This window comes from Hetaerina americana, unplaced genomic scaffold, assembly GCF_022747635.1.
Source record: "Hetaerina americana unplaced genomic scaffold, ioHetAmer1.1.p SCAF_3, whole genome shotgun sequence".
NCBI classification, from domain to species: Eukaryota; Metazoa; Arthropoda; class Insecta; order Odonata; family Calopterygidae; genus Hetaerina; species Hetaerina americana.
The window spans coordinates 56,150,632-56,162,515 of record NW_027286874.1 but is presented as its reverse complement, the minus strand read 5'-3'; positions in this window follow the sequence as shown (position 1 = coordinate 56,162,515).

The window sequence follows — 11,884 nt, the reverse complement described above, 5'->3', positions numbered from 1 at the left end:
TTGTCAAGCTGTCCATCCCAAAAGTAGTAGGGCTGAGTTGCTTTAAAAAGGTGTCGCGAGAATGGATACAGACACTCGGCAGTTGGCCAAGTAGCACCCTGCTGCCATTGGGTTTTCCAGGCCTTTTACACTTTTTGGAAGGTGGCAACCAGAAGGCAAACAAGCTCCCTTGTCACGGACCATTGCAACGCTTCCACCAAGCCATGGTGACATCCTATCAGCATGGATTCCAGGTGGGGGAACAAGAACAAGTCTGGGAAGGAACATCAGGGCAGCATGGTGGCTGAGGCAGGGTTGCCTCGTTGTGTCGGGCCAGGTAGTTTGTTACACTGAATACAGTGCAGCTGGGCATATTGTCATGATTAAGCTTCCACAAACGTGCAATGGCTGGGCAGACAGGGACAATGCATTTCCTCAGTTGTTTCACACAAGGGCTTTCACGTAAAAAAAACTGCATTGTCAGTTTGACCAGATGGCATAAATTCCCCATGATTTGGAATCAAAAATTAGTATCCTTTTTAAGTTCAACTTGAACATCCGAGCCTTTTCGAGTTGAGGGGAAGAGGTCATGTGCAATTCCTTGCTTAATTGCTTGGTCTCAGGGTCATATTCAAACGTCCTCCTCTTGCCTCCAGTAACAACATGGTCTAAAAACTTTCGACATGTGGCTGAGAAGCTCTTGTCAGATATGCATGTTTCTCTTTGTTCGTCCGACAGCATCTGTGGCACTAACTGCCCACACACCTTTCTTGAGCCTATGTTTTCGGTCATTAGTCGATGTGCATCACTTTTAGGGATGTTAAATTTATCAGGAACCATGCAAACGCAATCCCTGATCCCTCTCCAACTAAGCCATCACTCTTGCAAGATTGTCGTCACTTGTCGAGGTCAAAGGGCATCATGAATACCATCTTCATAGTCTTCTTTACCCTCCAGAAACATCTTGTGCTACTCAAAAACATCCAATTTACCCATGGCGTTATCATCATAAGCTTCATGGAGCATGTCATTCTCATTCTCTTCCCCAGTTTTGCACAAAATTTTATGGCAAAGCATTGTTCCGATAACTGGTTCATGACTAATCGAAACAAGGTCCTGGTAGAAAGGGTTCACAAACGAACTATCCACACTCCCAAGACGAAGCCAACTGTCGCCGACCTACAGCCTTCTGTGAGAGCCCTGCCTTTATTCCAGCCATAAAAACCGTGCCGCTTGTCCGTCCATCTATCCAGAAAAAAATAAGCCTTACTACTTTTGTGGAAGGACCTTTATATACAAGGGTCCGTTCAAGTATCGGGACTGGTTCCAAAAATCAAAATTTATCGCAGTTATCATTACAATTACTTAATAATCTTCAAAATACATTCCTCCTGCATCGACACACTTAGTTCGGCGAGTCTGCCACTCGTCAAAAGTCCGCTGGAAGTCTGTTTCCGGAATATTGTTCAGAGCCTTTGTCGTCGCCGCTTGAATCGCCTCGATGGAGTCGAACCGATATCCTTTGAGCTTCCTTTTTATACGCGGAAACAAGAAAAAGTCAGGTGGAGCCAGGTCGGGGCTGTAGGGGGGGTGAGGCAACGTTGCCACGCCGAATTTCGTCAGCAGCTGCCGTACAACAATTGCACCGTGGCACAGCGCGTTGTCATGGTGAAGTTTCCAATTCTTCGCAATGGTTGGTCGCACGCACGTTACGCGATCTACCAGGCGTGTCAGTACTTGCACGTAAAATGCAGCATTTACGGTCGTTCCAGAAGGCACAAACTCCTTGTGAACAATGCCACGTCTATCGAAAAAAATAATCAGCATGGTTTTGATTTTGGATTTTGACACCCACGTTTCATCGCCGGTAATAACGTTGTCGAGAAAATCCTCATCTTCCTGGACGAAGTCCAAAATTTCTTGCGAAATTTCCACCCGCGACAGTTTTTGTTCCTCGCTCAAGACTTTCGGCACCAGCTTCGCGCACACTTTCCTCATCGCAAGATCCTCGGTTACAATGGTGTGGACGGTTCCGACTGAAAGCCCGGTCTCCTCACTGATAAGGGCGATGGTTAAACGCCTGTCAGAGTCCAAAACCTTTTTCACTTTGGCCACCTGAGCATCGGTTCTAGCGGTCGTCGGGCGGCCGACGCGCTGCTCGTCTTCGACGAGCTCCCGGCCTTCCTTAAACATTTTATGCCACTCAAAAACTCTAGTGCGGCTTAAAGCATCATCCCCATAAGCCTGTTTAATGAGTTCAAAGGTCTCCGACGCGGGTTTCCCGAGTTTAACGCAGAACTTCGCAGCGTAGCGTTGCTCGACGGTGCGTTCCATGCTGGTGCGACGACACCACAAACAATCACACGTCACTAAAATCCACCTCCTGTCTCAACGCATTCCTGGAGGCGACTGAACGTAAGTGCGCCTGAGTGGTGGGGGACTCCTCTACCGAGCCGACCGGTCGGACCCCCATCCACCGCTCCGCGTTGAGGCTACAGCGAGCCAGTCCCAATACATAATGAACGGACCCAGTATGTCCATACATCTCCAAGAAAATTAGTTTTTCACTTTCACTTAGTAAAACATTTTCACACTTGTTTCTTTAGCATAAGCCTCCTCCTCCAGCCTTCATGCTATTAGAGCATTGGAACCACTGGAGAACATTATGAAAATCCAGTTTGTAAACCACTGCAAAGAAAAGTAAGACATAAAAACCCAGTAGATAAATATAAGATAAAGATGACAACATTATGTAAACCAACAAAACCTCAAAAACACCACAAATTTGAATCTGATAAAGAAATTATTCCTTTCTTTTGGAAAAAGCAACTTAATTACTTTAAAAAAAATTACTTTGTATTTAATGATACAGTTCTTACTACTTAGTCAACATTGACTAATAATGTCAATAAAGGAGCTTCCTTTCCTCATTTATACTCACAAAAGACATGTAATTTGATTTTATCTACAAATAATAGCATAGAACTTAAGTAAAAATCTTAAGAATGCCTACTGCTTTTCAATGTCATTTGCTGTTAAATGTCATGTCATGTCATAGAAAATTTACTTTTCTCAATGCAAAATACACTTCATTCTTTTCAAATATACATATATTTTGTATTCTACTGGTTGAGGGCAAGTTTTGGATGGAAAACTACCAAATAAATATTTTGTTCCGCCTAACAAATCAACCCAACATCTTAATCCTCACTTAACACCTGGATAACTGATCGAAGCATTTTTCACTTAACATTTTTTTTATTTTACGACCGGGTTTCGATGTATAACAGTATCATCAGGTCTGTGTAATACATCAAAACCCGGTCATAAAATAAATTTTTATCAAGTGGAAAAGTGCTTCGATAAGTTATTATGCTTGACTTCACCACATCACGCCTAAAGCTACTCAATTTGTTGTGTACTTAATTCCTCCCTCCATCCCATGCAACATCCCTATCCTATTTTTACCCCTCACTCGTTTGTTTAACATTATCCTCTCATATCTACCTATAACTATATGCAGTCTTCAACATCCCACTGCCTCCTTGTGATTAATCCCGGGAATCCCCTCTCCTTGCCCACCACACCTAGCACCTCCTTTGTTTTCCTTTTAATCAATTTCACCTTCTCCATACTTTCCCAAAACCACATTTTAAAAGCCACCAATCTATGCCTATTATCCTGTTTCAGGGACCATGTTTCCATGCCGTACGTAACAATGCTTCATATCTAAGTTTCGACGAGCCTTTTCTTAACATCTTCACTAAACGCCCCTATCATCCATTCCCTCATTGACAAGTGCAATTCTTCTTTCATCCATATTTTGACCATTTTGGTCAAAAACACTGAGATAGGTACATTGTTCCACCTGCTTTAGTTTTTTTGCCCTCTTTTTGTGTATATTAAGCTTAGCCTTTCTATTTCTGGCAAATCACATGACCTTTGTTTTATTTACATTGATTGTCATCCCATATCTATCGCAATTAAATTCCAATTTACTCTGCAATGCTTGCAACCCCTTGGCTGATTGACATTAAAACTTTTTCATCAACAAATTAACTGATTATATGAATTCCCTGAAGACTCATTCCTACCTCCAGTTCCTCTCATGCCTCCAATTTTTTTCTCCACGTATAGTTTGAACAGCAAAGTTGATAATGGAGACCCTGTCTTTGTCTTCTTAACACTGCCCATTTGGCCTCTTCATCCCTCGCTCACACCTGAGCAATCTGCAAGATGTAAAGGTTGTGGTTGATTAGCCTTTGTCCCTCCAATCTATTCCTATTTTCTGCAATATACTCAAGTTGTTCCCAATTCACTCAATAAAGATCCTTTTCGAAATACACAAAATAGCTTTTCAAGAAACAGAATGAAATATCACTCACTATTGAAACTATGGAGGCTTGTGGCTAGGAATAACTGGATTATAAAGATTATTGTTATAAAAAATTCTTAGTTGAATGGACCTGATTTGGTTCGAAAATTGGTTACACAACACGAGACGATCTCGGCAGTAAAGCTGCCACTTCCTTGCATACCAATTAAATTGCTACGAAAAACTATGTTTGTATCCCATATTCTCGGCACAGTATTGCCCACATGAGAACATACTGCTTCCTAATGAGAGATTTATGTAACCCAAATAATACACTGGCACTCTGTTGAACAATTCATAAGTTCAGCGAGCGTGGCATTGGGTAAATAAAATGGGGCACATACAATTAGAAATTATGGTTTATCACTTGTTTCATTACACTTTCACAAAAAACTGATGCATATAACTTTCTATGGCAAACCATTTGACTTGAATAAGGTGTTGCCTGCAGAAGCAGGATAAAGGAAAGCTAGGGAAATTTTAAGGGCACCATTAAGGAATTAATTACTCCTAGACTATCACAATATTTCAAGGATTAACAGCCCATTTTAAGCAGAAAATTGAACTACAGAGAAACCTTGTTTAACAAGCACCTCACACAGCAAGTAGTTCACAATTCCCATGAATGCATAGTCATTTTACATAATGTTTGAAAAATTGTTTCACTTAATGAGTTTTTCCCATTACGAGAACAATCTCAGAATGAAATAAGCACATTGCACGAGGCTCCACCAATGAATTTTAACAAACTTAGGAAGACAACCATTTTGTACTACTGTTTTAGGCACATGGAATACATATACACAGCCAAAAAATTTCTATCTAGTCGATCCAAGTCACAACCCATGATCCAGTTGATGTGCCACAAATTTTTGCAGGCCCAGTTCTTGCTTAAATTGACCAAGTAAAATGTATATCACACCAATACCTTTTAAGAGCTTCTGATGAAGCTGTTGTAAAAATTATTTTTCATATTTTTATAACTTAGTGGGATTAAAAGCCAGAAAATTAAAAGTATTTTTTTTACTAAAAAAATGGTCATTTTGCAATTTCTTAACTTTAATACTGAAGAAAATATGAAGCTACAGTGAGTTGAATGCCAACTTTAAATTTAAACTTGTGATAGTTGTGTTTAGCTTCAATGTACAGGTAACCATTACCCACTTGACCTGTAACTGGGTTGGTTTCATACAAACTGGTTGGCTTCATAAACTGTGCTTAAAAACCAACTGCTTATTTCTCCAACTAAACTAACTCCAATCTATTTTTCATTACACCTACCGAGTCCAGAATTCACGTTTTTATCTAGGTGCCCTTAGATTCACCCATGCTGTGCTTTTCTGGTTGAAGATATTCCTGGTAAGCCACAGATGGTACACGAAAAGGAACTGACCCCTAAAATGCATGCGTAAATTTCACAAATTTTGGTCTACAATATAAATCAAATAACTCAGAACAAGGGTTGAAGTAGGACAGTACAATAGGCTTTGAAATTTTTTAGGCAAATTGAAAGTTTTTGCAAAGCTATTGGTCACCTAGGCTGCTGAGAAATACAAAAAGTTTAATTTTTAACGAAGATATCAATCTTTCATATGTATTGCTGAGAAAGTAAAATTATTCAATACAATTTCAGGGCAAACTAGTAACAGAAGGGCCTGCAGCAGATTAGCCTACATTTAAGAAATTTTTGTTAAAACATAATTAAAAACCTAATCGCTAGTTTTCTGTACACTTTCAGGCTTCACTTCGTGGATTGTTTGATGTCCATATTAAACGAGCGTTATTTTCCAGAGTCTATGGAAAATAGTCTTGACACAAGTCTGTGAAAAATTTTAAACTCGTTTAATTTGGGCATCTGATTTTCCTTCAGTTTTGCATCAACTGAATAAAATTAAATTCACTACTGCAAATAAATTTCATTTGTGCAGTTATTAATTTCACCATTGTAAAACAGGCAACAGATTAAGTTGTGTTTAATGATTTGTACTTTTACATATTAAGCTGGTAATAACATTTTCCAATGGATATTCAGAAGTTAGAAGAAGACAATGAGCAAAGCCTATTTACACACCTCTTGTCTCACATTGTCTTAATGGCACTTGTCAGCAAGTTCATTAGTAACATTAAAGTTTACTTCTCATCTTGGGATGATTTTCCTGTAATTAACAATGCAAGTTTCAACCAAAGGTTTATTACAGAAGTAATAATTACTAAAAAATACAGATTTCAGAAAGAGCCTCTATTAGTTCATCAAGAACAAATCTGATTATAAGTTACAGAAATCATCATAAAGCAGCCAATATCACAGGTTAACTTATACTGCAATAACTCACTTTTCCAGACTGTATTAGTACCGCTCAATGAGATGCATCCCAAAATCCTTCAACGTGGATGAGATCGCTGACAATTCATCTGCAAAGATGGATGATATTAGAACATGTCACCGCAACTAGGCTGTCTTTCTTCCTGCCAGCCATTTGACGATATTAGAAATCTCAAAGACATCAGATTAGAAAAAAATTTAGCGTCTGATCTACTGCTACAGGATAGTGTTTTTTTCCTAGACCCTATATTCCAATAATCTTGCAGGCACATTTTCGGGTTCACATGAACGAGTGAACCTATAAAACAACGAATTCAGTCACAAGAAATAATATTCCTGACCACGTATGTATCCCATATTTTTGGCACAGTAATGTTTATTTGAACATACTGCTTCCTAATGGGAAATTTATGTAACCCAAAAAACATACTGGCACTCTGCTGAACAAGTCAGAAGTTCAGAGAGCGTGGCATTGGGTATTGAGTCACTGGTATTTTTGTAAAATTAATCTTGGATACATCCTGGGCAAGTTAACGACCTCATTACAAGCCGACTACTACAATTTGCCCGACTGCTTCTTAACATTTGTAAGTCCAAGTACTAAATAAATTCAAATAATTTATGCAGTACTTTACCTTTCGAATATAATTGAAAAACACCAATCGACTACTCAGCAGAACATTCAATGGTACATACTTTATGCAACACCACGAGGCAATTCCCTGATACTTCATGAATGAAGAACTCGCGATACTATTAAATTTCCCGAATATTTTGGCTTCTTTGCTATACATGTGGGTTCTATGCATGCACTAATGGGTTTTCAATGAAAATAGTAATCGCATACAATTTAACTTTTCCTAAATACCCAAGTTAAAATAGATTTGCTCCAGGTGGTTTTAATTAATGCTGGTATTCGGTGATAAGATTTCATTTTAAGGTTACGTAGTGCAGATACAAATCATATGCCCGTATAATTTTTTAAAAAGAAATCTTTTCTATATTATAAAACGTCGTAAAAATCGTAATTATTTAAATTATGCAAAGATGAAAATCTTAATATTCTTATTGATACTGGCAACTTAGGAGAAAACAATTTAATTGAACCAGGAAAAAATGGTAAAATATAATCAAATACTTTCAAATGTGCAACTTCATGCACTTAACCAGTTAAGAATGATTTATTCCTGCCACACAACCCGGCGGTGGATTGCAGTGAATACTGAAATGGCTTTTCTGGAAGTTTTCAATCATGAAGATCCTGGATAGCTCGCATATTAAGGATTACCTTCAATAGTTCAACCCATAATACTTCTTGGCAACTTTTCTAAAATGCACGAGGTTTGATATAAATTGATTCTTTAACCAACAAACATTTGGTAAAAGTCCAATTTTCCTCGCACGGCCGCTATATAATTAATAGTTAATAAGTTCAATCAATACCGAACTTCCATCATATTCCCTCGTAGATACAAATTTTCAGTTGGAATTCAAACATCAGTAATTATGACGCCACGTGGCATCTTCACCTAAAAATTCAAACACCGCAACCAAATTTCAAAATACGCATTGGTCATTTTTATGACATAACCTAATTCTTAAAATCTTGTTTGACGAATACATAGTATGTTTAAAATTTTTACGAACACACACAACGTAAAATACATTGTCTAAAACTTAAATCATTCCTCCGTGGGTAGTTTTTCGTTCTATCTATCTCTACCGCAAAATTAAATTGTAATTATTAAGTTTCATTACCTTAGACTCATCGACAAATTCAAGAGGAACCCGGTTTCATTTTTAGCAAAACCACTGAAACTGACTGCGGACGCCCGAGGCTTCCATCTTTCCCCTGAGCCGACGCCACATGGAATGACAGAGGAAACCGCTCACGACTCACTTCGGGGAATTCGGCGTTGAGTTTATGGCAAGGATCACCCACTCCCGTGTTAACACCTTCAGCTCTGTTTTCTTTTAGACGGCCGCTCGAAGAGGGAGTTGTTTTACATAGAACCGACGACGTAGTTACATTCTTGGTTGATAGATGGCAGGTTACAAGACTAACCCCGAAATTAAAAGATGTCTGCAGAAAAAACGAATACATCTGTTATACAGTAAAAAATAATCTCTATCATTAGCATCAAAATTGCCCACATTTTCAGTGTCTCATATTGTATTAAAATGATTGACACAAACCTGTATCATTCTACTCACAATCCTGTGCTATGCTACTCGCAATTCTGTCTCCTAAGTCCTAAAATCTCCATGTTTTTTGTCAATTTTTATTACTTGGTATGGCACATTACTTTTCTTCTGAGATAGGGAGTAGTTAACTGCAATAAGATCAACCAATTCTTCTTTGATTTAAGCAAGTTGTCTTTGACTAGCAAAAAATATTTTTTCTTCTATTGTGACAAATAAAGAAAGGATGTATGGTAAACTATGCATGCGATAAGGGATTATGTAATGAAAATACATTTTTATCCTTCACTTGAAGTGGGATAATAAGTATTATTTCTTTTCAATTTTCTTATTAGGTAAAAGGTTCTTGTCACCAGAAAGGGTACTTTAAACTAAGACATTCCCTATTGCATCCTTGCATTTTAATAAACCTGATGCAAGAATGGCCATAGAAATTAATGGGGATTAAGTCAGTACTCATCTATGTTAATAGCAATGCTTGGAGAGAAAGTACATTGTTCAAAAATCATAGTTTTGCCATATATTTTGAATATCAATGGTTATACTTATGGGTGATGGAATGTTTTGCAAATACTCCATAAATCTTAGCCAATGGCATGATGGGTATCAGCGTTTGATGACACGAGTTTGGCCATTGTTTACTTGTGAACCAATGTAAGCACTGGGTTGTCTTTTGAGTTTTGGCATTTATGAAACTAAATATAAACGAAGAAGAGAACAATCCCATCATATAGGTGATACTTGATCAGAAATACATGACAAGGTGTCATATTTCCTCCCCTTTATCTTAGGGTCATGAAATCTTGCTCCTCCACAGGGTGGCCTCACGAAAGTTTTGTTGAAAAGTGCCTAGTTATAATATGCTGCATTTAAATTATATATATTAGGGGTACCAGTTTAATTTATTTGAAACACCTTATTAATGAAATCCATTTATTTCAAAGAGGAGAGAGTTTATCAATTGAAATGGAAAGAAAAATCATCAAAAAATACCATGGTGCTCAATAATTTCAATGATGCAGTTACCAATCCATACCACGATTTCATTGTTTTTCAGTAGCTTGAGAATATATTTGAGGAACTCAATGCTGGGAAATAGGTGGTGCAGATGGTTAGGGTGTGCAAGTTGTTATTTTGGGAGTGTTTGTTAAAGGTATATATTTGATGATTTTTTATAAAATAGGGACTCTAAGCACTGCAGTTAAGGAAAGAATTGTTAATTGGAGAGAAATTTGTCAAGGAAGGTAGAATAATTGCAGATTTATTTCCCATGAATGGAGCAATCATCTTCCTGATCAAAAAGACATTCAAAAATCTGTGAAACTTTTCATCAATTACAAAAGAGATAATAATTATTTTCACTGCTGAAAATGAAATTGAATTGATGTATTTCTTCAATTTTATTCCATTTCATAACTTACTAGAAGTTGACCTACTGGCTCAAACCCACATCTGTATCCCCCTTGGGGTACCCCTTCCAAATTAACCTGCCTTTTCTGCGTGCTTTTATGAGTTTCTTTACGATGCGCCCCCATTGGTTTTTAGTTCCCTTGGAAGTGACTCTGAGTTTCCCATTAATAGATTTGGGCTGAGTCATGAGCACTATTGAGCATTGCTGCTACTGAATTCAAAGTATGTGAATAGCCATTACATAGCCATTGTTTTACTAGATCAACACAAGTTCCAAGATACTTCTTTAACATCTTTTCAAAAACAATCTGAATCCCTACATTTTTTCTAAGAGATCTTACGTATACAAAATGTTTACTTCATAGCCAATGAAATGAACCAAACAGCATGTTGTTTACCTCAAAGTTCTCTGACTAAGTGAATAAACCTGAAAAAATTCAAAGATTATTCCACCAAACATTGAGCTTTGATAGATTTGTGAAATATTTTAAACAGCTTGATGCTTGGTGAAAGCCATTTCCTTGACTAATTTGGCAACATATTAATCATGATAATTAAATAGTTTGGTAAACCTTAAGAACTAAATGGGACTAGCAGAAATGGGAAAACTCACAGAAGACATTTGTTTTGCATAACATTTTATATTAACGGAAGTCTAGTTTCATATGATTGGTCAACTCAAAGGTGCTCTTTTTTCATTTTGATCCTATATTCACCTAATTTTTTCTACCATATGCAAATGAACATTTTATTTGAACAACCTTTTAAATCTTATGACAGAAATATTACTCATTTATTCTTATGATACAAATTTTAGACTTACTAATTCCATATTCCTGAACTAATATCATACTTATTTTGCCTGATTTCATTTTATCTCATTTGTATTTCAATTTTCTGCCCAAATTAATAGCCATGCAGTCCACTTTTTTCTTTTTCCTGCTAAGTCTGTGCATATTTGTTCCATTGAGGATGATTCTCCAAGACTGCTGGTACCAACTAAAAGGAAAGCTGGAAGAAACTAAAAGTTAGGGCAGCATCTCATGTACTGACATATTGTGCTTACTGATGAAATAAAGATAATTACAAACAATATTGATGCATAGTGGTTTCAGGGTTATTACAAAAAATGCTGAAGGTGTGGAAACCCTCCTTACCTGGTGACTTTGAATGTATCTGTTGAGGTTAATGGAGGAGGAAAGGGTTGCAAATTTTGACCAGAGATGAAGTCTCTTTAGAGGTTGTCTAACTGAAACAAAATAAGTGATGTCACCTGGCAATAATGAGGCAAAATAGTAGCTTTAGAGCCCAATGTAGCATAATGATTATGCAGACAAATGTCAACATGTACAATACCTCTGTTTTATACATTCTTTTTAATTGGTCATTTTATTACTTACATAACACTTTGACTTCTCAATATTGAAATGACATGGTGCATTAAAAAGGTGCAAATTTTGAGTTTGTTTCACAATTCCACTTAAAACCACACCTAGTTATGAAGAATTGCTGCAGCTTCTAAAACTGGGTAGGCACAGGCAGAATCATGCCTTAAGAATTTGAGCTATGCAAGGGTTTATACTGCACAAATTCCA